Below are 24,586 nucleotides of genomic sequence, written 5' to 3' on the forward strand. Positions count from 1 at the left end.
GTCCACATCTCAGCAGTCTGCTCAAATGGCTCCAGGGTGGACTTTTCAGGACAGCCATTATCCGGAGCAAAGAGCTGATTTTAAGCGTCAAGAGAAATGCAGACAAAGGCTCACAAGGACTGACCCTTCTTCTTCAGAGGGCTGTTACTCCCCTCCACATGCCCCTACCTACACTAACTGCAAAGAGCATGCAGCAAGGTCCTTATAGAGCTTTCTCCTAATTCTGGCTTCCATCACAGTGATTTGTACTGAAAGTTAGTGAGTCCCAGCTGCGAAATCCATGAGATTCCCTGAGAAAAACAGCTGTGGGAGGACATGGAAGCAAAATCATTCCTGGGTGCATGCGAACACTTCAGATGTTTTCATAGAAAAAAAAATGAGAAGGTTGAGCAACACCCAGGAGCGTCCTTGTGTGCCACCCTAAGTACCATGAGTAGGGCATGGATGGAAAACTACTTGTAACAGGGATGCAGCATTTCAAACTTAGGCACTAAGCTGCAGTTAAGACACTTTTCGAATTGCCAGGTGAAGTCAATAGACTCTGTAGGGTTGTAGGGTAGGTAGTCCTGGCTTCCCCACTCAGAGTGAAGGGGGAGTGGAGCTGGGGCTGCAGAGCAGCCAGCCTTGGGGCAGCCTTGGGGCTTGGGTTTATCAGTGGATCCCAGGGGGGGTTAGTGCTTGTGAACAATCTCAGGACCGCAAGCCCCCATCTTTTTTCAGACATCTGCCTCTCCCATCAGCATAGCTGGAGTGTTTCCATGGTCCGCAGAGTGCAGCTGGTTAACTTCTGTGCCTGTCGTGTGGTCTGTGCTGTTTAGTCCTAGTGCGTGCAGTTCCCTGCTGCCTGGAAGGCTCCCAGATGTGTGCTTTCATTTGTCTGGGACTTGAGGGGTGCTGGCATGGAAGGAAGGTGGCCTCTCGCTAGGTTGCTCCTGCTTCCCCAGAGAACTCATGTCACCGGTGGCAAATGGCATCTGTGCATTCACATGCACATCTAGGCAGTTAAACAGTGTGTCCAAAATTGCTATGGTTTAGGAGTTTTCTTAATTCCAAAAAATGTTATGACACGTGCAAGGCATCTAACACAGATCTACTGGCAATCCAGGAAAAATATTAGTACTCTGTTACTGTTAGGAGTGTCTCATAAATGAAAAGGACAGCCACACTGCCCAGCTCAAAGGATGAGAGGAGGTTTCTTCCTGAATCCAGCTGTTGATCTGCTCATTCCCAGAAGCAGAGTGATTGATAACCCAGTTATTTGGAGCCCCGCTAGTGGATGTATTATTAGAAACTAGAACCTCATTTTCGCATGCTGCAAAATGTCACTTCCAGGACTGACTGTGCAGAAATTGGATTTTGTTACAGACCTGAATGGTACCACAGACTGATGAATATTGATTGTGCTTTCTTTTTTTTTTTTTTTTTTTTTTGTTGTTAAAGCACCCTAACCTGATAATTGGGTGATTACAAATACGTTAGAATTTATCAGGGAGAGGAGCAGGACAGACTTTTGTAATGGTGTATGGCAAATCGTGTCTCTCAGACGAAGGAACCCTGAGGGAGGTTAACAGTCCCACACCTGGATTTGTCCCGCTGCCTACTGCCCTTGTCCATGGCCACGAGATCCATTTCATGTGTCTCTCCAGCACAGTAACCTTCATTCACACTTGTGTTTGTTGGATAACTCCTGAGCGTAGCGGCAGGGTGGCTCATTACATGGTTCATTACCGATACTATCCCTGGCAAACAACCCCATGTGCTGTGCTGTGGGGTGTCCCTTCTGGAAGAATATATGGCCGTGTTCTGCTGGGCTGCTCCAGGACATTATTTCATCTAATGGCTGTGCTTCGGTGTTTGGATGTATGGCTATACATTGTAATGATATTTTTAATTTGGGATGTTGGGGATTTGTCTGTCTGCTCATTCAGCAGTGTGCATCCTCTGGAACAAGCTTTCCAAGAGTCACGGAGGCCTAGGGAGAGGTTTTCTCCAGGGAATCCAGAAGCCATCAGCTGTCTTGGAACACATGTCTGGGGCAGACACCAAACCCTACTTGCTCGGCGTGATGGTCCAGCCTGGGGCTGCTCTCTCTGCATGCCCCAGGTCCCCTGCAAGCTGTTGGAAGGGAGGACGGTGCATGCACGTGGTGCTGTGGGCACCGTGAGGCACAGGGCTGAAGGCAGGCAGGCTTCACAGATCCCTGAGGAGCAGTCAGGCAGATGGGTGAGCATCCTGGATTGCGTGGGTCATCAAGACGCAGGCAAAGGTGTGCACCAGCTCCAGGTGCAGGATGCTGGTAGCTGGCCACTGCCCGTGCGGCTCAGACTGAGGAACCACAGGTTTATGCTCCAGCTGGGCAACTTGAACCCACCACCTCTCACCTGCACGCCCATGGAAACCCCTGTTGCATTACAGCCACCAAATGGCCAAGAGGCAGTGTTTGCCCTGCAGCATTGGGTCTGCAAGTAAAGGCAGGGGGCCCCTAAAGCAAGAAAGCCCGTGCGTCTCCACCCCACACTGTGTCCTCAGCCATCTCGGTGAGCCAGATGCCCATGTTAGCATGTAAACAAAACTGTTGCCTTTGCATACAAGGGCTGTCAGGATGGAAATGCATCGGCCTTGCCCAAGAAGGTCCCAGTGATGGTGAGCGGCTGCATGGTCTGGCCTGCCATGGTGGGGGTGGCTCTGGAGCAAGCTTGGCAGGCAGGCAGATGGGCAGCACCACTGCCAGGCTCTTCGGTCCTGGGGTGGGGTGGGTGGGATGCAATGGGATGGAATACGTTGCGATGGGATGGAATATGATGGGATGGGATGGAATATGATGGGATGGGATGGAATATGATGCAATAGGGTGGGACGAGGCTGCAGCAGGTGGGAGTGCCCAGGGGCGCGGAGCAAGCTGACCTGCAGTGCTGGTGTCTGCACTGGGGTGGGTTCTGGAGGCATTTCCAGTGCTGTACATCTGTGTGGAAGTGCATCAGTTGTTAAAGACAGTGTGAGTATTTGGCAGGATTTCAACCCAAAACTTCAAGCCAGTCTCCACTTGAAGGGTGGTGATTTGCTGGCAGGAAGCAGACCTGTCCCCCTGCGCTTTGCAGGTGCATGCGGGGGTACAAGCCCCGACACCCTTGGGGATATTGTTGGCAGCTCCTGTGCAGCCCGAGCGGCGAGCGGAGCCTCCCAGCCGAGAGGCAGGTCTGCGCCTGCCGTGTGCTCCTCCGGGGGCTTCGCCAGCAAGGGCTTTATTCCATCCTTTCGCTGGGTCCATTCACCATCACTCCCTGCCTCCTCCCCCTCTCCCCGTCCCCTCCCACCCTGCCTGCTGGATCCCCAGCAGTCTCTTGACACCTTGGGGGAAGGCTGGGAGGTGTAGCCATCGCCAGCAAGAGAGAGGGAGAGCGGGAGGGAAGGGAGAAGGAAGCCAATAACAGAGAGGTCTAGGAAGGTGGTGGAGGGGGAGGGACGGGGCCACTCCTCCTTCGGTGGGACTGCAGATTATTTTGCATGGATTGTTGAAGAGAAAAGGGAGCTGCATTTGTGAAGAGACCAAAAAATAAACAGCTCGTTGCTCGGGTAAGTGCAAATGTGAGCTCCCCTGCTCTCATTGTCTGACATGTGGTACCTTGATCCCCCATCCTATTTTGCTTAGTTAGATTCTTATTAGTGTTATTTGATGCATCAGCTGTATGCTTCAGTTGCTAGAGACTAATTCTCCCCGAGACGTGTGTGTGTGTGTGCATGCGCGTGCATGTGGAAAGATGCCCATTCTCTGAATATACATTGACACATTTTTCCAGCTCTCAGTGTGGTGTCTCGTTTGAGATGTTATACTACAGCATGCTGTACACACACACACACACACACACACACAAATGGTGTTTGCTATTACCGATTTTAAAATCCACTCATCCACGCAATTATTGAAATGGCAAGACTGTTCGGCAGCTGAAAATTAAAGGGGGGCTCTTAAATCACAGTCCTCGTTGGTAGGGGGCTTCTTCTCTTTATACTGAGCCTGACATGTTCAGTATTATGTTTTATAACAAAGCTACATTTAAGGATCAATTCAGCAGTGGTTATTGCATCCAAATTACATGGTTGTCATGGAGATGGTACAGAGAAGCTGAAGTGATATGACTGCATCTGGACTGGAGTGGGGCTTCACTGCCGAGTGAGATACTGCCTTGCCTCCTGTGTCTTTTTGTCTGTGCTAGGTTACAATTTCTTTTAATCTTGAATGAAGCAGTACCGTATTAGAGGATTTAGAGGTCGAGCTGCTGTGAAGGGTGTGTGTTGCCCCCGTTCATCGCTGTATTATTATCGTAATTGTTATATTAGCATCTGTGTCTCCCTGAATTTCTTCTCCAAGTCTGGGGAGGAGGAAGGCGTGAGAAGGACAGATAGTTTTCAGAGCACAGCTAGGGCTGGGAGTACTTTCTAAAAAGATACCTGCCATGCCCACACCTCCCTGCTGGCTCCCACATCTTGGGGGACAAAAGGGAAAGGTTTCTCTGATTTTAGCCATGTTTATCTTCCATTTTCCTGCCTGAACTTTGAGGATACAAGCAGCGAGTCACCTGCTCATCACTGTATCAGGGGAACAGCATTTGGTTTTTATTATTATATTTGTTTCCTTTGCAACTGGTAATATGAATGTGTTGGCAGTTGGGAAAGAAAATCCATAATTTATGAGAATGAAATTTTCCTGCCTAAGGCTAGCTAGAATACAAAGAGTATATCTGTGGGAAGGGCATGTTATATGTTACAGATGTGTATTTCTCTAGCGGCTGGGAGTAAATCACACTATTGTGCTCATCTTCATTATTTTGGGTGTTAGGCTGGCTTTAGTCAATATTTAATCTGAGCTCATTGTGTGCTCACACAATAAACGTGCAATTTGGAGCCTAACTTTACATCTATAAAATGCTTTGGGAATGCATGTGGCATTGTCTCCATAAATGCAATTTCACCCCTTTCTGTAAGACCAAGCCTGTTGTGGGGATGTAAATATAGTAAAAGGCACTGGTGGAAACAAGCCCATCAGAATGGCAGTGTTTCTCTAATTGTGTCACTAAACATAAGAGAGAATTAATTACTAGGATAAACAGAGCTTTGTAGCTGTTGGATCAGGGTAATATTTGCATGGAGTTCCAGGCCTGCATTTTAGTAGCTAGTATTATGGCTTAAATTCCCCCCATGCCAGTAGATAATGTTTTTAGCCAGGAATGTAGCATATTATCATTAGATATTTTTGTATTACAAATATGCTAAATCCCCATGTCCTTGTCAAATTGTCCATTGCAACAGCTCCAAAGTGTGTGATTCAACCAGGATTTTCTTTAATGTGATTTTTCCTGTACAAGTCCAAGCAAACAATGGATAAAGTCTGAAAGTGGGTGGCCGAGCCCAGAGGGGAAGTCGAAGAGATGGCTGATTCACAAAATGGATGGTTCTCATTTTGTCTCTTCTTTCTCCCTAAAAGTTAGGCACAAGTGGTGTTGAAGTGGGTGGTTTTCCCTGGAGATCCCCTTGGATCTGTGAGGCTGGAAACCAAGTAGTTCTGAATTAATACTGAGTTTCCTCCTGTCTCAGCATGTTATCACTCTTCTGTCCACCCTAGGACACGGCTGTGGTATTCTCTGGGGAAACTGAGGCTTGGCGTGGTCAAGTGAGTTTGCCAAGGAGACGTGGGCAGCGCTGGGCAGAGGATGCAGGAGCTCTGCCAGCAAGCCTCTCTCACTGGCCACCCGGCCAGTTCCACATCCAGACGGTGCGGTCCCGTTTGTGGGTGCGGTGGGAGGATGGCAGTGATGGGAAGCAGTGCTGGCTCTTGGAGACTGGGTGGATGCTGTAAGGGTGCTCTTTGCGGAGGCCACTCATTAGAGCTGCAAGAGGGAGTTAGAGCAGTTTTACACCAGGTGCTGTGGTGTCCAAGATGAGGACATGCTTTTCTGACCCCATCTACAGGGTAACTGAAATGAAGCCCCCTCTGGTGTCCTCAGTATGTGACCCATCACATGGCTCTTCACATGGAGTTGAATACAGGCAGGAGGTATCTTTATGCTTGCATCCAGCTCTGAGTGTGAAGCCTTTACAGGTGTGTTGGCTTTCCACTCTCCCCACTGGTGCTGCTTACAGCTCATCTCCCGTGATGTAATACCCTCTATCGCTCTTCCTGGCTTCAACCTATGGCCCCAGCCCTTCTCTTCCCTCCATTCCATCTTCTGACACCTTTTTGTCCCCTTCCTCCATGAGTTTTCCCACTGATGAAGATCCCTCCACCCGGCGTTGCCACAAGCTTCAGCCCCTGCCATGATTTGTATGTGCTGTGCCTGCACGAGGCATGAGTATGTCACGCCACCACGTTAAAGGGACTGAAGTGAAAAGTCTCCTTTGAAGTCTGGAGTGCCTTCTCCATCTGTGGAGTTGCCCCATGTGGTATCAGTGGTTCTGCCCAAAGCTGGAGTTGGTGCTCGTTGCCAGAAGGAAATGGAAAGGCCTGCTCAGCTCAGACATCTGTGTGTGGCCCTGCTGACTTGCACAGGTTGATGGCATTGCCAGAAGGATGCTCTCTGGGCTGGGAGGGAGCAGTTGCTACTGCCACCAAAGCACTGACTATAGGCAGAGTGATTCCTGCTGAAGGAAAAGCCTGCTTGGAGGTTGCGTGCATGATCTGCTTCTGTAAATGACCGCATCTCTTGGGGTTGCTGGTTGCTGTGCTGGTTGACAAAGTCTCTGCCGTGGAGACATCTCCTTGCCAGATTTGCTGAGGGTGAAAACGTCCTCCTCACCCCTTCAGCAGGGAAATGCCTTTCCCAGGGATGTGCTGGGACAAGGTCCATGTGAGGCTCTCAGAGGTCAGATGGGTCCATAGGAGTGGTACCTTCCACACATGAGCCTCATGATGCTTTTCTGTGGCGGTTATGGTGCCAGAATCATGGGTGAGAGAGACGAGGTCAGTTCTGGCTCCCTCCCTCTCTCATTTTCTCTGTGGCCCTAGGGAGGTGGCTGGCAGGCTGGGCTCACCAGTGGAGAGGCACTTGTCCAACCTGGACAGTAACCACCTCATCCTTCATCCTCACTGCTGTCCCTTTGTCTTCCTGCAGGAGCTCCAGGAGATGAATGGCTGAGATGCTCAGGGAGGTCCTTCCCTGCAGTCCATAATCTGGCTTTCCTGACCCTGGGCAGCACCTAGTTCTGCTCAAGTCCCAGGTAGGGATGCTGGTGATTCCTTCTTTAGAGCAAATGCTGCTCCTGTCACTGGAGCAGCCCCAGTGCTCCTTCACTTGCATCAGGCAGGGCAACAGAGCATAAGGAGCTGCAGGCAGCCTGAGCAGAGATGGTACAGCTGAGCCTGAGCCCCTTCTTGTGCTCTTCATGCATTCTGGGCTCTGGGCTTCAGCCTGGCACTGGACACACAGTTTGTCACCTATCTCTTTACCACCACTGCTTATATGTCCTCCACTTCTTCCTCTTCCTCCTTCTCATTGCACCACATCCTTCGCTCATGGGTTTTCAGCTCTGTGATATGTGAGACACTGGCTGGTGGCTGTGGAGGAGGCAGGACTGGCAGGTGGCTTAGGCTATCTGCTGTAGGGTTGTTTGAAGGAACAGCTGATCCCCAGGTCGTGGGCAGGAGTTGTGTTCGCACTGGGACCCAGAAAAGGAGACCACACCTGAAAGCTTCCTCCCAGTGCCACTCTGAGGGGTCCCATGCAAACTGGTCAGGGTGTCACCTGTGTGGTACCACCAGCTCAGGAAGGCCTTGCAGCACCTCCTCCTAGGCGCTCTTCTTCTCTGAGGCATCCTGAATGGCTCCCAACAAAGGTAATGTTGGTGGGGTGCCTTGTCATTGCTGGCTGCCTTGGGACACCTCATCAGGACTCAGGGAAGGGGCAAGGTTTCCTTTCGATCAGGATGGGCACGGGATTCATTCCAGCGTTTTCTGCCTTCCTCTACAGCATGGGACTTGGTTTGGTTCCTAGGATCATCTTCCAAAGCCCCCTGCGTGGCAAAGCCCTAGACCACCGTTTTTGTATCTCCTGCTCTCCAGCTGAGACACCTTAGCATCTCGAGGCCCCTGTCTCTCCTGGAGCTTTAAGTGTGCAGTGAGTGTGGCAGGGAGTGCGCTGGGGACGGGACCACACTGTGATCTTCTGGATGAAGCGTTTTCCTGACTGAGGGGCTCACAGCTGGATTTGGTGGCTTGTGCGGTCACTCCCCATACTGTATCTCCCTTCCCGGCGATGCAGCTGAGCTCCTCATTGCTTTGTGGCCTTTCTGTGGCTCTGCGATGGAGAACCGACCCCCCCTCAAAAGACAAAACCTGCAGGTCTGCATTAGGAGAGTAAATCCCCGTGTTGCCTCCTTTTTGGGGGTGAAGCATGTGCCTCTGAGCTCTCCTCATCAGCATCGAGCAGGGAGATTTACATCAGACCCAGGTGACTGATGTGCTTACGGTTCACCAACCGTACTGAAAAACCCAGAGAAAATGATGTGAGCTCAGCCACCTCTCTAGCTTCTCCTCCCCTGTGTCACAGTTGTCTCTCTATTATTTTCTTGATATGAAGAAACAAATTTGACCCAAATCTTTTTTTCTTTTAAATCCTTAAAAAATTGTAAGATTGTAGGGAAATACTGTAATGCCAAACTAAATTGGAGGGTTTCAACTTTTGGTTTCTGTATTTGCTTACATGCTCCTAAGTCAAAGCATAAAGCTCAGTTCTTGTGACTTTTTTTTTTTTTTTTACACTTTGGGGATTTTTTTTTAAATCCAGCTCTTCAGTGGTTTCAGCAGAAATGCATCACAAATCTAGGCGAGATATAGCTGACCTATAATTGCAATTTTCAGCCAATGAACAATTTTTCCAAAAAATTTCATACGATTCTGGAAAAGAGCCTCATAGAGGTGGAGAGGGAGTTCCCTGTGGTACCTCCCCGCCTAACCGATCCAGAGCTGGATGTTCTGAGGCCAGCTTGGAGAAACTTCCACACGCTGCTCTGTACAAAGCAGCACCTGCTGACTGTAGCATCCTCCACAGCAAGCCCCAGTCCTGCTTGCAGAGGTCTCTGTCCACTCTGAGCATGGCCACTTGATGTTGGCTGGTGCTGGGCACCTATGGAGGAGAGGATGGCACCTTCTCCACTTCACCTGCCGCCTCTCCCTGTTGCACATCCTGAAGCAGCATCGTTTCCCCAGCGCACGTCCTGGCAGATGTATCTTGCAGACTTGGATGAGATCTGGGCTCAGCATGGCACGAGGCTCCACTCCCAGCGCAGAGCCTACCTTAGGTGGGGCTCTGCCCCTGCCAGACTCTGCATGTTTGCTCCTCAAACAGGCGCTGGGTACCCAGAGAGTGGAAGTGGATGGAGGCAGACTGGGACCTCAGTATTTTTGGGCACTTTCTAGGAACAAAAGCAACCAGGCTATGGACACAGCCTGCCCAAGCAGGACACAGGCATGGGGGCAACAGAGGTGGTGTCTGGCCACAAGAGGATACATGATGCAGGGGGATCCTGCTAAATTAAAAGTATATATTTGTCTTTGTTGGTACAACAGAAGCTAGGGGAGCAGGCAAGAGGAAAGCGAGAAAGCTTCATTTAATTAGATTATGAGGCCCCAAAGGCTTCAGACTCATAAAAAAAATGAAATGATTTTTGTAATTGAGGATGGGGTTTCTGCCAAGTGCTGCTTTAATGAGTATTTAGGTTTTATCTCATAAGTTAGCAACACCAGGCAAGGGCAGCTATTCAAGTTGCCCCTCACCAGAGTCTTGAGCTTGCTGAAGCAGGAGGTGTTTGCCGGCAGCTGGGAGTGTTAGCCTGCCTTTCGAGGAAAGAGCATCCTTTGTCCTTCCAGGGCTGTTTATCCAGGCCTCTTGGTGTTCTCTCACCATTAAAGCTGTCTTTCTTCCCCAGGTCCCAGGAGGCAGCTTTCTCCATTGCATGGGTGGGGAAACTGAGGCAGCAGATAATCATAGGGTTGTTTTTCCTCCCAGAAGTAGAGAGGATTAATTTGCTGCAGCAGCTGGGGCATCCTTTGATGGCTCCTTCTTCGGGGGTGGTGGGACGGGTGTGTGGCATTGCTGGTCCACAGCCTTGGTGTGTCCGGCCGGTGGCCTTTGCTGGGCGGCCATGCAGAGGGACAGCCTGGGCTGGCTCTGCGCTGCCCTGAGCCCGGCCCAGCTCTGCTGGCTGTCTTCACTCCAGGCAACCGCTGCCAGGCAGCCAGCCGGTCGCAGGCATGGCAGAAGAAACAGGGTGTCCCTGGCCCACGACTGGCCTGATTGCCCCAGCCAGGCTGGCAGAAGAGCCATCACTATGAGAGACTTTCTGCACCCCCCATGCCATGGTGGCCTGACGCTTTGCTCCTTCCCACCCTGAGAAACGAAGCCTCCTCTCTCCCAAACCTGCTGCCCCTGATCATCTCCTCATTAAACCCCCAGGCTCATCAGCCTCCCAGCCCTGAGCCGAGCAGTGGGGCAGGCGATGGGGAGCTCTCATCTTGAGCCCAGCGGTGGGGGACAGAGCTCACAACTGTCTTTTAAAACAAACAAAAACATCCCACCTGCCTGTCAGTCCAACCCTCGATTTTAGGCTCCGTCCTAATTAGAAGTTATTTTGAAAGGATTAAGGCAGGTAATGAGTGGTTTTAATATGCAGCTCGTCCCGTGTTACGGGCAGTATTTCTGAGGTGCTCAGAAGCGCCTGTCTGCGAGGTGCTGGAAGCCTCTGCTAATTTATTAACCCTTTATAAACTATTTACAAATGTGCTTTATAATAAAGCGTGACCTTTTTGTTTGCAACCTTCCTCCTCCTCTCTGCTGGGTGGTCCCCGCTGTTGGCTGCTCCTCAGGGCAGCTGCCAGCCCCCCGAGCAGCGCTGTGCCCACCGTGGCCATGGAGCCCGCCTTGTACCGCTTCTGTCTGGGACAGTGCCTGCTCCTGCAGCTGCTTCCCGGTGTTGAGGCCGTGCACAGCACCTGAGCGCTGTGCAAGGGTGTTTGATGCATGTACAGCCAGGAGCTGCCTCTGGCACAGCACCTTGCAGTGTGACACTAGGGTGGGCATTATCCCTCACCCCCAAATCATAAGATTGTCTTAAAAGAGCAAGACCTTTTTTATCCCAAATTTTTGGAGCTGCCTCCTTTTGCCACTTTGAGCTCTGGTATTCTCCAGGCTTCCTCTGCAGTCTTTTCATTTTTGTGGGTAAGAAGGGGGAGAGCTGGGTGTTCAGATGTGGTTTCAGGAAGCTTGGATTTCCCACATGCACCTGGTGTGAGAACTGTGATAACATCAGGAGGAGGCGACTCTGCGTGTCCTGGTGGGAGTGTTGGAATGGAGCTGCCTGGGAGCGGAGTGACAGCCCCAGAAGTGCAGGAGACTTGGATGTGCAGCATCACAGCAAAGCCGCAGCGTGACAGCAACACCTAAAATGCAGATGTGTTACTATTACTGCCCAAGAGAGAAGGAAAGTGGCCACAAAATTATAGCACCTCTTGGTAGATGTAGGGAATGATCCTGTGGCAAAAACCTGTGCTTTAATGACCTAGATGGCTTTTGTAAGCACAAGCAGTATGGTAGGGAATCCACTGCTCTCCTGATAACAGCAAACTGTAAGGAGTGCACCTTGGTGACACTATCCCTTTAATTTTGTGCGCTATAAAAATCAGAGATTCCCAGTCTCAGGGATACACCGTGCAGCTTGCATGGTCATCTCAGGCTGCATGCTCCCACAGCAAGCCTACCTGCCGCTCCTCTCGTGACATTGGGTCATCCCATGAGCCAGGCTGAACAGCATTCATCTCCTGAACCTTTATTTCATCTTTACAACACACATATTTCTGGCAGGCCCATCTGGCCTCTCTGTGCATCAGTGAAGGCTCAGTCCAGGATGTTATTCATCAGTTCCAAAAATCGTTGTCCGATGCTTAAATGTAATGTTGTCTAAAGAGCAGGAGAAAAGCTCTGAGAACTCCGTACTTTAAAAAAGCCCACCAGGAGGCAAGATGACCTGCTGCAGTCTGCTGTAGCAACTCTCCTGTAGCCTTGTCGCAAGGTCTTGCATGTTGGGAGATGAGGGGAGCCTCTGGATCCAGGAGCAGATGTAGTTAAAACAGTGCACTGTCCTGATGCAATTATGTCAACCTAATGGTGCTTTTTGCTCTTGTAATTCCCTTGTGAAGAAGAAACAGCCCTGTATCTATAAAGCACCTTTACATTAGTGTAGGAGCATGCCTCTTAGAGCTGTACTCCTTCATCAGGAAAATCACACTCCAATCAGCGTGCTTATCCAGCATGTCCGTTATGGGCAGATCAAGTCTCTGCACAGGAGCTGCAAAATGGCTACATCAGGTTTTCAGTAGTGTTTTCTGGGAAACACGCTCATTTTTCAAAGTGACTCAGCTTCAACATTTCATGCCGCTCAAGGCATCCATACTTTGGGAAACCAGTTTTAGAATCACAGAATCATTCACGTTGGAAGAGACCTTTCAGATCATTGAGTCCAACTGTTTTGGTCATGTCAGGAAGTGATGTTCCTGGGGGCTGTTGCTCCCAGGGTCCTCACCACAGCAGCTGTTCCAAAATGCAGAAACTTACTCAGAAAATCTCACCAGCTCTTTCTGAAGCACCTGTTCTCTGAAAATGAAAGCACAGCAACACGGACTGGATCTGCTTTGAAATGGCTGTGGGAAGAAAAAAGACGACTTGCAGGTTCCTCACTCATTATCTGTACTGTAAAAGCAGAAGCGTGTCTGCCCAGAGCTGTGTACAGAGGAAGTGTTTGCAGCCTAAACGTGGTCAGCAGTGCTGGGCAGGAGGCTCGCTTTCTGAAAGTGGGTGTCTGCAACACAAACATCAGGAGCTGGGATTCTGTCCCAGGCTGTGGAGGTCCAGCTGGCGACACCAGAGTGCAATTTTCTCATTGTAACACAGACTGCTAATACAGATCAGATGCAGCTTTTCTGCTGACTCTGAAGAGGGCCCGGGGGGGCTGAGCTCAGCTGGAGATGTCTACATTTGGGTGAGATGAATCCCACTCAAAGTGCTTTACCATGTGTTCAAGCAAGTTCTGTTGTAGTCAAGTTCTGACTAGCATCTCCTGCTGCCATGTTAAAGATAATGATAACTTACCACATCCTAACAGAGCAATGAAATCCTGCTCTTTTTTTGGTGGCTCCATCCCAGTGTGTAAGTTCTGGAAATAAATATGCAATTATTATTTCAGTCATTTCATTGACTCTCTGCACCCTGTGGACTGCAGTCTGGGAGACTGAGCTAGACAGGCAGCACATTACTACATAGGGGTGATGGACCAACCAAAAATGTAGGTGAGCCCCAGATATTTCTTCTTGAGTGGAAAATCCTGGGAGAAAGGATGGAGGGTGGTCATGCCACATCTGCCATCACAACTCCTTGGTGGTCTACAGCCAATAGACAGTTTTCAGAAGTTCAGTGATCATCTGTTTTCCTTTGGAAAAGGAGAATTTTCTTAACCCACACTTCCGTTGTAGGAATCTTTCCTGTGGTTTTGAAAGGGAATTTTCGGTCTAAACCGAAGAGAAAATGATGGGCTGTAGAACTAGTGAGCTTGCAGGTAGAGTATTCACTAGGAAAAAGGCTGATGTTCACTCCTGGTCTGAAGAGATGATTTTTCTAGAGCACTGTCCTGTCCATGGCTTGCTGTCTCTAAGTTGCCCCCCAAATGTCTTGATTTGGTCCTGATGACATATTAAAGTCCCTTCATATTAGATCTTATTTTCTTAGGCTATTCCTTGCAGGTCCTCTGGGTGAACAGCTTTATGCCCGCGCAGAGCCACTAACTTCAGTGGAAATGCTGCGTTTCATGCCCTGACACCCTGAAACGTTAGACAGTGAAGTTCCATCACTGTTGCCTGTCAGCAAATCTTGGCTGAGTGTTCTCCAGCCAAATAAGTGCATCTCAGTCTGATTGGCGTGGGAGGAATGAGGGAAGCTGTTCTTCCTTTCCTTCACATGGATGAAAATAGAAAATCCCCACTGGTGTGAGTTACCCAACTGTTTCCCTCATAGGTGGGCTTGATTGTCTGCCCTTAGGTCCAAAGTGGACGTTAGTTAATCCCATTTTAGGCTTTGCTTGCTGAAGTCAGTTGGAGGGCTTAGTCCTATCTGGACAATCTCCTGGCCTCCTCCAGCAGTCTTTTCTAGACTTGATGCCTTCTGGGCCTGAACATCTTCAGCAGTCAAGATATGTGCTGTGTAGTCTTGGATGCCTTGGTACCAATGCTCTTAGTTTGGAGGCCAGCTGGAAATGCAAGTCAGCCAGGTTGCACTCAGTAGTATCCAAGAGTCTTTGTGGTGGGTTGACCCTGTCTGGGGGCCAGGTGCCCACCAGAGCTGCTCTTTCACTCCCCCTCCTTCACTAGACAGGGGAGAAAAGGTATAACGAAACACTTGTGGGTCAAGATAAGGACAGGGAGAGATCACTCACTAATTATTGTCACGAGCAAAACAGACTGAACTTAGAGAAGAAAAATCATCTGTTTTATTACCAAGCAAAACAGAGTAGAGCAATGAGAAATAAAATCAAATCTTAAAACACCTCCCCCCACCCCTCCCATCTTCCTGGGCTCAACTTCACTCCCGGCTTCAACCTCCGCCCCCCCTCAGCGGCACAGGGAGACGGGGAATGAGGGTTACGGTCAGTTCATCACACGTTGGTTTTGCCACTTCTTCCTCCTCAGGGGGAGGACTCCTCTCATCGTTCCCCTGCTCCAGCATGGAGTCCCTCTCATGGGAGACAGTCCTTCACGAACTTCTCCAACGTGAGTCTCTCCCATGGGGTGCAGACCTTCTGGAGCAGACTGCTCCAGCGTGGGTCCCCCACGGGGTCACAAGTCCTGCCAGAAAACCTGCTCTGGCGTGGGCTCCCCTCTCCACGGGGCCACAGGTCCTGCCAGGAGCTTGCTCCAGCGTGGGCTTCCCACGGGCCACAGCCTCCTTCAGGTGCCTCCACCTGCTCCAGCATGGGGTCCTGCATGGGCTGCAGGTGGAATCTCTACACCCCCTCATCTTTCCTCCATGGGCTGCAGGGGGACAGCCTGCTTCACCATGGCCTTCACCACGGGCTGCAGGGGGATCTTTGCTCCGGCGCCTGGAGCACCTCCTCCCCCTCCATCTGCACTGACCTTGGTGTCTGCAGAGTTTCTTACATCTTCTCACTCCTCTCTCTGGCTGCAAAAGCTCTCTCTAACTGTTTTTTTCCTTCTTAACTATGTTATCACAGAGGTGCTGATTGGGTTGGCCTTGGCCAGGGGCGGGCCCGTCTTGGAGCTGGCTGGCATTGGCTCTATCAGACACAGGGGAAGCTTCTAGCAGCTTCTCACAGAAGCCACCCCTGTAGCCCCACCCCCGCTACCAAAACCTTGCCACACAAACTCAATACGGTCTTGAAACAGTTGTCTGTCTACATGGGAGTCTCAAGGACATGAGGACCAAAGTGGTGTGCTGCTGTGGCCTGGACAGTGCAGAGCAGTGTTGGCAAGAGGAAAACACACCTGACTGATAGAGCAGGGACAGCCTGTTAGAGGCCAGGGCTGAGTCTCTGCTGGGCAAAACAAGGACTGTTCCTCTCTGCCAAGGGAGCCTAGTTCCGCTCCTCATAAAGAAGAATCTGAAGGTTATTCCTTTTTCTCTGGAGATGGTCCAGGATGGAAAGGCAGACCTTTTGAGATGTCTGTAAATGTATGTAATGACATCCCCGATGCTTGTTGTTCTCTTCCTCAGAAGAGAACACCAGCTTCCAGAGTGCCTGGCCCATTCACACTAATGCCATCAGATTGTTCCTGATGGTTTCCTACGGATTAGGACTTGCAAGTCTGCCTGCATGAATATAGATCTTGCCCTACACAGATAAACGTTACGTGGAGAAAAGAGAGATTTCACGCTCTCACCAACAAGCGAGGAGTTATCTGGTGTTGCAGGATGCTGCACGTCAGCTTTGGGCACCAGCAGTTGGGTTTTAAACAGTTGTTTCTGGTGTTAGAGCCTACAAAAGTCTGATTGCTCTCTTCCAGCTTTCCCAACAGGTTTGGGAGATGCTCAGGAAGACCTTGTTCCCTGCAAATCTCTCCGGATCACACTGGGCTCCCAAGGAGCCCGAAGCCAGTGCCCAGCCATCTCTGCAGTGTTTCTGTGCATCTGAACTCCTGGTGCTGCTGGACTCCATGTCCCTTGGGCTGGATTCCATTTGTCTTCAGCTTGTCTGCCAACTTCTTTGGACAGAGCATCTCTGTAAAGATCTAGTGTGATACTAGTCCTCTGTCAGGAAAGGATTTCTCCCGTGTCCCCAAATGAGAGCGTTATTGATGTTTTGGAGTGTGAAGGGAAGTTTACCTCCCTCTCAAAACTCCAGTTCATTCTACAGTCATAGAATCATAGAATCGTAGAATCCTTTAGGTTGGAAAAGATCTTTAAGATCATCAAGTCCAACCGTTAACCCAGCACTGCCAAGCCCACCGCTAAGCCACATCCAAGCACCACATCTACACATCTTAAATCCCTCCAGGGATGGTGACTGCACCACTGCCCTGGGCAGCCTGGTCCAATGCTTGACAATCCTTTTGGTGAAGAATTTTTTCCTAATATCCAATCTAAACCTCCCCGGCACAACTTGAGGCCATTTCTTGTCCTGTCACTTGTTACTTGGGAGAAGAGACCAACACCCACCTGGCTACACCCTCCTTTCAGGTAGTTGCAGAGAACGATCAGGTCTCTCCTCAGCCTCCTTTTCTCCAGGCTAAACAGCCCCAGTTCCCTCAGCCGCTCCCATCAGACTTGTGCTCCAGACCCTTCACTGGACACTCCAGCACCTCAATGTCCTTCTTGTAGTGAGGGGCCCAAAACTGAACACAGAACTTGAGGAGTGGCCTCACCAGTGCCCAGTACAGGGGGACAGTCACTGTCTGGTCCTGCTGGCCACGCTAGTTCTGATACAAGCCAGGATGCTGTTGGCCTTCTTGGCCACCTGGGCACACTGCTGGCTCATATTCAGGCAGCTGTCGACCAGCACCCCCAGGTCCATTTCCACCAGGCAGCTTTCCAGCCGCTCTTCCCCAAGCCTGTAGCGCTGCCTGGGGTTGTTGTGATCCGGTGCAGGACCTGGCACTTGGTCCAATACTGGTCTCCATCACAATGGATGTTTCTTCTAGTGGGCAAGCAGGATGGGCTTATCTCCTGCCACCTGAAATCTGGCTAAGGTATTGCAGCAAGGCATTGCATAGGTTTAGTTTAGACAACATGGCAGGAATTTCCTTTTCTGGGGTCTGAGTCAGCTGCCAGCCCTGTTTATTATTTTGGATACTGGGAGAATGTGGGGAGGGAGGATCAAAGCAAAGGGAGAAAAAAGTGGGGAAGAAGGCTGTTTCCATTTATGGGTTATGAGATGCGGTTACAGCTCTTGTGGACTTTTATAGAAGGTAACTCTGGCTGTGGGGAAAGCTGAGTTTTAATGAATTCAATTACAGTGCTGCACAGAATCGAGTGGAAAAGCCCCATAAACAGCCCATTTTTATAATACAACCTACAGACAACCAGGACAGAAGCCCAGTTTACAGCCACCTGAACTATAAAGCTCCCCCTCAAGAGAAGGTGAGCACTGGAGCAAACAGGCAGAGGAGAGGATGGAGACAGCTCTGAGCTGAGCTAAGAAACCCTGCTGTTCACAGCCAAAGAGGGGTAAGATTTGTCTGGAAGTGCCCTTTGAAAACTCCGATCTTGAACAACATGGACTGATTGCGAGCTGTTTGTTGGGCACTCATGCAGGGTTTGAGGCACTGGGACCCACCTGCTGCCCAGGTAGGCACCCTGCTCTCGAGCTCTTCTCTGAGCTGCAGGACCTGCCTGAAGATGGGGTGCCAGGACACAGAAAGCCTCTTCCCCTTTTTCCCTGCCTTTCCCTCCACAGCAGGGAAGGGGTGATAGGGATCCTTGCACATGTGGGAGTCTTTTGGTGTCCCTGTGACCTGCCTTTACAGCTGCAGGCTTTACATCTGCCGCATGCTCATGGCTTTGAGAGTCTGCAGCAACCACCCACCTTGGGCAGATCCCCTTAGTGGGGAGCATTGTCTTGGGGAGGCAGGAACGACAGCCTGGGGGAGCTGCCCTTCTCCTCCTTCCCCCAGGGTGCAGTAAAAATTTATCCTTCTCAGCTGTTCCCGCTCTGGAGGCTCCTGCTTCTCTCTGAGCCACTGGAGGATTCTGGTTTTCTGCAGGTGGAGCCTGTGGGGAGCCCTGCAAGGTCTCCGAGGGGATCTAGGCTTGCTTCTGCAGGAGCAGGGATCTAGGGGTCAGACAGACCCCGCTGTCTGCTGTATCACTGATGGGACCTTTGTCCTCCCATGGTCAAACCTGGAAGCCCTGGCTGGGGTTTTAAAGGAGCCTCTTCCAGGAAATTACAGACCCAACATGCTGTCTAGAATAGAGGGATGTTCAGGTCAGTCTCCTGGACCTTCCCTCTCAAGTTCACGCTTCTCCTGGGGAACACATAAGCTCACTGTCCCTATGCTTTGGCCCACTTTTTGGTGGAAGCTTAAGCGACTCCTCCCATCTCACCAAGGGATGGTGCAGTCCAGGCTTTCACCTCCACAAGCCTGAGGCCATGACTCTGTTTCCCCTGTGAAAACAACAGTCAGGTTTGCATGATGCATGCACAGGGCTGGAGGAGGGCTCAGTGCACAAAGTGCTGTGTAGCCAAGGTGTCGATACAAGGAAAAGAATACATGAAAAATGCTAAGTATATTGTTTTATTTCCCCCCTTTGAGTAACTGCAAAAGAGTGCAAACAGGAAAGCTGTTAAGGACTTTTAAGACTCAGTTTTATTGTTTTCTATAAGCGAAAAACTGTCATTATTTCCCCAAGATGAAGTTTTGCAGGAATCATTTGGATCTGAATGTGTACTAATTGCTCTGGGGACTCTAATAAAAATTCAAAATAAGGAGCTGTAGGATTTGACTTCAAGAAAAAGTATGTTCCATGCACAGTGATTTCTGGTTACCCAATGGCTCTTTTTTTAGCATGTAGCTGGTTTATTTTAGTCTGTGGGATATGTTTTACCCACGGCCTCTTTTCTACATTGGAACTGAAGGATATAGGACCTGCAGTTTAAACTGTCAGTGATGGATAGAAACCACTGGGACAGTACAATGCCCATGAGCAATGACCGTCAGTACCCCAGGGGCTCTATAAAGCATAACACTAGCAGCAGTCAGTGCTCCTGTTTCCTTATTGAGCCACATTTGCTTTGAGCCCAGGTGAGTGCTGGCATGCAGCAGCACCCAGCCAGGAGAACTGGCACCCTGGCTGTGGCATGGGCAGGCTGGCCCTGGTGACTCTCACAGGTGACTCCCTGAAGCCTGGCTTGGGGCTCCCACAGCACTGCACTGGCCCTCATCCACCCCAAGTCCCTCCCAGAGAGCAAGGCTTGGGGATGTGGGTTGGAGTGGAGAGTACACAGACCTGACCCCCATGGTGGGTGTCCGGTCCCTGCCCGTCTGGAGCACATCTCTCACTCCTGCCAGCCATCCCCTCCCCAGGCACAGAGCAGCGCTCTCCTAACAGGTTTCCAGGAGGAAGAGAACTACAAGGCTGAATGATTTGCCTTGTCTTAGAAAGGCTATTGCAAAGCAGGGAACTGCAGGATGGGTTTCTCAACTCACAAGCTGAGGCTGTAACCAAAACTGCCAGGATCCCTCTTAGACTACTCCAAGCAGATGCCATCTGGAACTTCAGAGGGAAGGGCATCTCCAAGGACCCATGGACACTGGAAGGGGACACAGCCTCACCTGAACAGGGACACTGCGTGGGCTATGAGCAGTTGCACACAACAACTCTTAGTTGTTACACAGATTGACTAATGTAGTCACAGATTCCCTCCACTGGAGAACCTCTTCTGGTGGGTCTAGCAGGTGGTGAGAACACAGGGGAGGGCTTTACACAGTAATGTCAAAGGTAGCATGGTCAGAGGAATAGTGAGGTGGGAACAGAGAGCAGGGAAGTACTGTGTGCCTCAAGCTCTGCCCACTTTCCTCTTTATCCTGCCTCGGAGTAGCACCTTTGAAATAATCAGTGTCTGGCTGAGACCCCAGCCCAGCCCTGCTCCCGAGACCTTAGTCTTCAGCAGAGATGTTGCAGGTGAGCTAGAGCTCAGTGTCATCAGGGAGGGATTCATGTACAGAACAGAGGGCATCAAGTTGGTCCTGTATAAATCTTTGGTGTGCCCACATCTTGAGCTCAGTATGCAGTGCTGCTTTCCCCATCTCCAGACTGTAACAGAGAAATAGAGAAAATCCAGAGAAAGGCAGTCAAAATGCTCAGGGGGATGGAGAAGTTGTCTTATGAGAACAGGCTAAGGCGGCAGGGACTGCAATCTGGAGAGAGAGGCTGAGAGGTGATACTATTGAGGTCTTCAAAAAGATATAAAAACAAGCCTCCAGCCCATGGGAGAAATAAATAAGGATTTTCACAATGAGAATGGTGAAAGATTTTTATTTTCAGCCATGCTGAAAGAGCAGAGGTCAAAGCAGAGACATTACAGGGAGGAGACATACCTCAAAAGGAAGAACTACGGCTATGATGTCTCCATCTCTCTACAGGTTTGCCTCCTCAAACCTCGTTGTACCCATGCACACACCCTCCACCCAAGGTAATGTGTTGCACCTGCATTTTGTAAATTCATTGGTGAGTCAGGTCATAAAAGCACATCCATTCCTGTTCACCAGCCACATTATGGATGGGATCAGCGGTGTGTAGATCAAAGAGCTGTACAGCACATTTTGTTCCTGCTCAAAGGGGATGCGAACTCGGAGCACGTGGTTTATCACAGCAGAGGCTGTTGCTGTAGGTGCTTTAGCCCAAGGAGCTCGAGGGCTCTCTCCAACAAGAGTGACCAAGGGAATTTTTAAACTCTTAAAAAACCCATCCAGAAGCAGATCCAGCCCATTAGTGTTTCCCTCTCTAAGAAGCAGAAGGTAATCATAGCAGGCTGGCTGTGAGGCAGACAGGGACGAGGCCCAGCTGTAGCTGGTGTGTTGGTGGTGGCTGCGTGTCTGCATGGCATGGTTTGCGTCAAGGAGAAGGGCCAAGCAGGAAACATCTGCCTGTTGTGTCTTTCTGAACTCTGCTGAAGAATTCCTCCCACCATGAAAGCTGATACATAAAAGTGCTTTTCACTCTTGCAGAAAGAGGGTGTGAGGTATCTTTCAGAAACCAATATCTTGAGAAAATCTGCGGCCACTTTGCAATGGCCTGGAACAGGGTCCTGGCGCACAGAGTGCTGCAGAGGCCATTTCGTGGTGGTCAGCAAACAAGGTGTGAGGGGCGTGCCTCCTGCCGTGAGGACAAAAATAACTTAGAGCAGGATTAAGGGTTCCTGACCTGGATGTCGGAGTGTGCGAGACTGGGGGCCACTCAGAGGATGGAGATCCTGAGATGCTCCTCACTGGGTATGTCCATGCTGTATTCACATTGCACTGAGCAAATCCCATCCTGTGGGGTTTTCTCAGGTTGAAGAAGAAGCCTCTGCCTGCAGCACCATGAGGCAGAACCGAGCCTTGTCTGGAGTAACCCCAGGCACGGGCTGAGGACTGACTGCTGCAGTAGCTGCTCTGCTGGAAATCACCATGTCAGCAGTGTGCAATGCAGGTCAAGTGCCTAGAGGGCTGCGTTAGCAAGGGTGCAGCCAGCAGCTTATGGCAAGAGAGTCCTCCCCTGTATCCAGGCCTTGTGAGACCACATCTGGACATCATATCTGGTATTGGACCTCCAATTTCCTCCTTACGGTGGAAATTCACAAACTGAAGCTGGTCATGGGATTACATGTGCCTCCAGGCATCAGCGTGGGCCAAGGGGCTGGTGGCACCTGAGTGGCAGCATAGACATCTGTCTTTCCCTTCATGACAGCCTTCAGCTCCATGCACCAGGAGAAAATGTGGGCCAGGCTGCCGCCGTGTCCTGCTTTGAGCACATTCACAGGAACTGACTCGTCCCTGTTAGCACCAGGACTTCCAACACCCCTTTCTGGCACAGCCACCACCTGACGTCTTGGTGGAGCATGGTGATGTTCTGGGTGAGGCCTTCTACAATTTTTCTGAAAGAGCCAGGCAGATCAGTTCTGCTCTGCCCTGCATCTTCCAGACTCACAGGCTGCACAGCAAGCAGATGCAAGGTTCCAGTGCCCTGCTTCCCCTGGCGTCTGCACCCCAGCGTATCTCAGAGCAGGCAGCCTGCCTTGGCCATCCCTTCCCCTTCCCCTTCCCCTTCCCCTTTCCCTTCCCCTTTCTGACACCCCCCTCTCTGATCTTGACTCTGAGGTTGTCAGATGAGCACAGAATCAGCTCGCTTTCTCCTTCACCTCCAGCACCACAGGAGCCACATCAGCATGTGTCCTTCCCATCCGTGTCGTCCCTGTGCCTCCTGCTCAGCCCCCAGACATCCTTGCAGTGCCATGGTGAGGACAGAGCCCTCACGAAGGACCTGATGCCCCATCTCCACCAAGGCCGAGGGAACAGGATGTGGAACAGCGAGGCGAAGCAAGGCTGCAGCACAAAGCAGCCCAGCTCGGCGTGAGCTTGAGGAAAAACTCATGCTCAACTAAGCAGGAGGAGTCTTCTCCAAGCCTTCCTGTGTTGCAGCAGCCAAGCGGTTACACAAAACTGAAGTGGGAGCCTTTCCAGTTGCTAACGCAGCAAAGAAAATTAAAAATAAATCATTTCCCACCAGCCATTCAGCTTCAACAAAAGCTGGGAGTCTTCCAGAGCCAGTCCCTGAAAGAACTGCTGTGTGGTTTCCAGCCCCTCACACAATCAGGGAAAACTTTGCGGCATCTCTGCCCAGCCTCTTCGGGACTGGTGCTTTCCTGCAGTGGATGCCAGCCCAGCTTCGCTGACCCCACTGCAAATCCAGCCATCATCCCAAAGTAGGTGACAGAGCATTTTTGCTCTCCTCCCCCCCAACCAACCCTGCCCTGTCTCCTCATGGTCCAGGGGCCGTGCAGGACCCCGGGGGCAGAGCGGTGCTGGAGCAGGCGAGTTGGTGGCTGTCCTGCATCGCTATCCTGTGGCACTGGGCACATGGCACGTGGTGGGCTGGTGTTGCCGGGATTCTGATAAATGAAGCTAATCGCAGTAGACTTGCTTGGATCTGGCCTGCAAGAAAGGGCAGCGTCAGAGGGGCGCAGGGGGTGGGACCTTCAGTCCCTTCTGCCTCTCTCCCATATGGTGGTGGAAGCACCAAGCCCCAGCACTGGGGAGGAGATGGAATGCTATGGTTAGCACTGGATCGTGGATGCCTTGGCTTCCTTTAGCCTTTTCTATGGAAGTAATAGCCTCTTCCCAGCATGAATCCATGGTCTTCTGCTTATGTGGGCCTTACAGAGCTGGTCTGGTCCAAATCATGGAACTGCAGCTTAACAACTGTCTACAACTCAGCAGGGCCACAGCAGCCATTGGTGTGAACAGTCCTGGCCCAGACATGTGCCAGGTCATTCCCTTTTCTTGCCAGGCCCTTTTCCTGTATGCTAACTCATGTTATATTTGCTGGAGGCTGGGAGCAGTGGATGTGCATGGGATGCCCACCCCACCCACAGGACCTAGGGAAGCAGCAGTCACTTGAGAGGATGCCAGAGCCTGCAGAAAGGGCAGGACTAATGGTCATGTGAAAATCCACTGGTGGGAATCCAGATATCACCTTCCAGCCTTTACCTGTGCCGGAGAGGGCTTTGCAAAGCCAGAACAAAAATAAACGAGCAAGGACATGGGGAATATCAGCCTGCAGTCCAGCTCAGCCTCCTGTCTGCCAGGCTGTACTGCTTTGGGGCAATGGAAAGGAGCCCCAGAGAGGGACCTCTAAATGCCATCCCCACCCCTTCCCCCACTGCTGCAGTGTGTCCTCTCCCAGTGGCCTGGCTGAAGCTGTGGCTGCTTTGGGCCAGAGACTCAGCTGCACCTTGGTGCTTTCTCAGAGCTAACACAAGGGCACTAAGAGTCTGTCTTTGGACTCCATGCATCACCGGTAACCTTCCAGCTATTTGCTGGAGGCAGATGTGGAAAGTTGCAACTGACTGCTCCACCCTTGGTTGTCTTCTTTTGAGTCCAAGTTGTGGCATTGCAGCCTGTCTCCTCTTCCCTTTGCCCATGTACCTACCCCATGCAGCTGGGGAAGGTCGCAGTTCACAGATGAGCCCTACCACATATGGCTGTCTCATGGGGCTGTAGAGTGGGAGGGACCCTCTGTAGCTAATATGGGACACTGGCCAGGTTGCATGGTTGAGTGTGGCAGGAGTCAGTTGCATGACTTCAGTACAAGACATCACCATGAGCAGCTGGGAATGGAGCCGCGGCCCATTCCAACCCAACCTCCCAGTTCCTCTGGAGCTTCTGGGAAGCCTCAGCCACCCATAACCCGGGTGTGCTTCAAGTGACTGTCACCGCAAGCATGAGTCAAGTAGCTAGTGACATGTTGTATAATTGTCATGGGTTCACAGACACTCAGCTTGCCTGCAGACCTCAGGTGCACATGACAGCCTCCATCCATGTGTGTGCCACAGAGGATGG

At 50.9% G+C, this 24,586-nt stretch overlaps 1 protein-coding gene across 5 annotated transcripts in view; it reads left to right on the forward strand.

Annotated features, from left to right (window-relative positions):
• Nucleotides 1–24,586, forward strand: part of PSD2 (pleckstrin and Sec7 domain containing 2) — a 91,503-nt gene that overhangs the window by 17,788 nt on the left and 49,129 nt on the right. The window contains exon 2 of one of the 5 annotated variants that reach the window (XM_054841947.1): nt 7,107–7,212. The exons of 2 other annotated variants lie outside the window; for them this stretch is intronic. The gene's annotated coding sequence lies outside the window, so the exon portion shown is untranslated. Of the gene's footprint in view, nt 1–3,448; nt 3,574–7,106; nt 7,213–24,586 lie in introns of those variants that run through there. 2 more of the 5 variants (XM_054841949.1, XM_054841948.1) reach the window with 2 other exon arrangements.

This window comes from Grus americana, chromosome 14 (assembly GCF_028858705.1).
Source record: "Grus americana isolate bGruAme1 chromosome 14, bGruAme1.mat, whole genome shotgun sequence".
NCBI classification, from domain to species: domain Eukaryota; kingdom Metazoa; phylum Chordata; class Aves; order Gruiformes; family Gruidae; genus Grus; species Grus americana.